Source organism: Priapulus caudatus, unplaced genomic scaffold (assembly GCF_000485595.1).
Source record: "Priapulus caudatus unplaced genomic scaffold, Priapulus_caudatus-5.0.1 Scaffold288, whole genome shotgun sequence".
NCBI lineage: Eukaryota > Metazoa > Priapulida > Priapulimorpha > Priapulimorphida > Priapulidae > Priapulus > Priapulus caudatus.
In genome coordinates, this window is record NW_014577349.1 from 171421 (window position 1) to 175143 (window position 3723).

Consider the following 3723-nt stretch of genomic DNA (forward strand, 5'->3'; position numbering starts at 1 on the left):
CCGTTCGTCGTTCGTCGTTCGTTCGTTACGTTACGTTCGTTCGTTCGTTCGTTCGTTACGTCGTCGTGTCGTCGTCGTCGTCGTCTTCGTCTCTTCTCTCTCTCTCTCTCTCTCTCTCTCTCTCTCTCTCTCTCTCTCTCTCTCTCTCTCTCTCTCTCTCTCTCTCTCTCTCTGTCAGTAACACGACAGAATAAGTACGAGCTAAACTCACCATTTTATTTTTTGTTTAACTTGTGCGTAGATAAATTCGTACGGTGTGTCAGTGACAATAACTAATGTAACAATGTTCAATGTTTAGTCTAGTAGGAACGCTACTATTTTTTATGCACTCTGGGTGATTAGTAGGCCATAGCAGTAATACTATTCACACTCAATGATTCCATTGATACCGCGATTAAAATCAGTACAACTTACCCGCGTTTGATGCTCATTCGTTTGTATAAACAAAATTTAATAATTGTGAGCTATTAAACGTATTATAATTAATTAAAATATTATAACATCGTAATAACTACAATCCTGACTACACATCACATGCGTATATAATTTGTTTTTTTAAATATCGTTTACAATAGCACTCAGTGACAGGACTACACTAGCTATCAACAAATTCATTTGGCTCACATCGTCTAGTAATAGGCACGACTCATGTAATAACGCTACACGTATTTAGACAAATACGCTCGCGATTTCTCTCGTGAATTACAAACTTTCGCAACGGACCGGCACAAAAGGAACATTGTCGCAAAGTTGAATGCTACACATGTGCAGTTATCTGAAGGTCTTTTGTTGTATTAAAACGCAGGTAAATAGTAGACGGCGCATAGATTAAACGCAGGCAGTTAATGACAAATGCGTTGACTAATAGCAAAATTGACATCAGCTGCGCACGAAGGTCACAATGCGATGGGAAAATCTACCCAAGGGGTGGATGATGCTGAGGGGTTTCAAATATAAAATACTCGAACTGAACAAACGGCGATGTTTCATCCAACAAGTATTCATCAAAGGGACTCCTTCTAAATCTGATACCATCCTACGTTTAAAGCAATAAAAGCAATGTCCTGTACCATCTTCAATCTCCACTCCCCAGATTAACTCTCTACACCAAGTCATCAGCGTTCGAACTATCATCTATCTATCCTCTTAGCCCGCCTCACCATATGCTCCTATAATGACTTCACTTCGGTCACTGAGATTTTTTGCATCCCGAGGATCTTTACTTCAAGAAAGACTTTCCTAAGTGTCAGCCCGTCAATTCGATGAACAGAGGCAGCCCGTCATTTAAACCCCGCCGCCTTCTCCCGTACGCTCCCCATGCACTCGCTTTTTTTCTACTCGCTCAGGGTTGCGTGCGATTCTCTTTAAACGCTCTCGCGAAATCGGCGGTAAATTGCAGCTCGCGCACACACATCGCGTGTTTATCGAGCAATTCCTGCCTAACAAGATCGCATACAACACACACACACACACACACACGGCACGCACGCCCGCACGCACGCACGCACACACACACACTGACGCACGCACGCACGCACGCACACACACACGCACGCACACACACACACACGCACACACACACACACAACGCACACACACACGCGCGTGCGCATCAACATAACACCGATGACTACCGTCCTTTGTAGTCGCCGCGCCCCCGAAAAACGACGGCGACGTAGATGATGACGTAACACTCGACGGAACTGTATTGCCGCCGCCGCCGCCGCCGTCGCCTCGGCGCGCGTGCCCCGTCATAGTCGGACGACCAGCCGGATACGTGTCAAGTTCACGCCGCCACCGCTATATAAGCGCGGCGCGGATTCGGACTCGCAGCATCAGTAGCATCAGCTGCATCACCATCCTCTCTCGCTCTCCTCTGTTCATCGGACTCGCTATCAACAACGTAAGTACGGGCGCTCTCACGTGGCGCGAGCATGTGCATAGTTAGCAGACGCTTTTGTGACGCGGCCACCATGCGGCGTCGAGTCACAGCTTCTGTTGGTTAGGGATGACGCTGAGATCAGGAGATATTGTCTCAGCGTGTCTGAGACACCGTCTCAGGTAGTCTCAGGTAGTCTCAGCATACATTAGACTGAATCTCATGAGGAATAGAGAGATCTCGATAGATCTCTATTCGCGTACTGTTCCTGTTATTTATGCTTTCGATAGTATTTAATCATGTTTTACAAAGCATCAAAGCATGTCTTATATAAAAGTCTCCATGTGTACAGTTGCCAACGTTTCACTATGACTAACAGACAATTTCTACGGAACATTTTCGCTTTTTAACAGTATCTCAATATGTTTTATAAAGTGTCTCAACATGTCTGTTCTTATAAAGTGTTTCAACATGTCTTAGACATTGACAGTCTTAACATGTCTTAGAGTGTTTCAACATTTCTTAGAGAGTGTCTCAGTATGTCTCAACGCATCACCGCTGAGGTTTGACGCGTCATCGTCATATGCAGCTGCCAGCAGGGTGTGTGGCACTCCTCTCTCCCTATTCTATTCTATTCCATTCCATTCCATTCCATTCCATTCTATTCTATTCTTTTCTATTCTATTCTATTTTGTTCTATATTATTTTATGCGCGTAACGCTGATTCACGGACAGGTCACTATACATTCCCTGCACCAGACAGCTCTCCTCCACATTCGCTTACAGCTCCTTATATCTCCCTCCCTCGATTCATCAAGTTTCTCTCTCTCTTTCTCTCTTTCACCCCCCCCCTCTCTCTCTCTCGTCATATCAGACTCTCGCCCCCTTTCTTAGTGTAACTCTAATCCGGTGCTTCTTTTCCCCCTGTGTTTAGATCATGAAGTTGATCTTGCTGGCACTCGCCTTCGCCGCAGTCTGCGCCCAGACCTACGGCAGTAACCCCGGCGCCTATGCCGCCGATGGTTACGGAGGTAACAATGGAGGTAACTATGGAGGTAACTATGGAGGTAACAATGGAGGCAACTACGGGCACGGCTACACACACGCACCCGCCTATTACACTACCACACAATACGGCCCCGTGAAGAGAGGTCACCTTGCCGGAGAGGGACAGAGGAGCAGCGCTCTGAACTTCGCCAAGACTGGCGCCGCCTACGGCTCCCTGTACGGCGCCACGACGTCGCCCAGGCCCAGAGATGGCTGCAAGAAGAGGCTACCCGAGTAACGAGTACAAAGTAAGTAGGTAAGTTATAGGGATCGGGCAGCAGTGTCATTATATGTTATATACATTTATAGTTAAATTATTATATATATATATACTATATATATATATATTATATATATATATATATATAAAGAATATATATATCAAGTATATATACATATACAAACAAATATATGTATTCTATTATTTATATATTATTGGGCTGCTCGAAGTTATACAGGCAATCGGCCAGTCGTTGGCCAGCCGGGGATGGAGCGGCATGGAGCCTAAAGGTTAGAATTGAGATTGATTTAATACGGAGGCAGATTACACCCCCTCGTGTATTATCCTGTGTAACGGAGCATCTACGTCTGTGCACAATGCCGTGTGAGACACATAGATCCGCTAGCGCCGTACTGGTCTACAGCTCACACGCACTATCTGTAACCCGCCTCATCTACATATCACTCTGCAACTTCTCTTCCCGAGAGGGCACAAGTACCCAGCCCAAAGAAGCTGTACAGTACAGCGAGTCCGCCCCATCATCGGATAGCTGCCGACGTCGCCTACGGCGGCTACA

General features: G+C 46.0%; 1 protein-coding gene and 1 long non-coding RNA gene across 2 annotated transcripts in view; both read right to left on the reverse strand.

The window, feature by feature from the left end:
• Positions 1–1903, reverse strand: part of LOC106808587 — a 3129-nt gene extending 1226 nt beyond the window's left edge. Inside the window, exons 1-2 of the long non-coding RNA XR_001393792.1 lie at positions 1828–1903; positions 1515–1517 (exon numbers count right to left, since the gene is read on the reverse strand). This is a non-coding gene — a long non-coding RNA (uncharacterized LOC106808587). The remainder of the gene's footprint in view (positions 1–1514; positions 1518–1827) is intronic.
• Positions 1–3723, reverse strand: part of LOC106808581 — a 73513-nt gene that overhangs the window by 48747 nt on the left and 21043 nt on the right. The gene's annotated exons all lie outside the window — the stretch shown is intronic.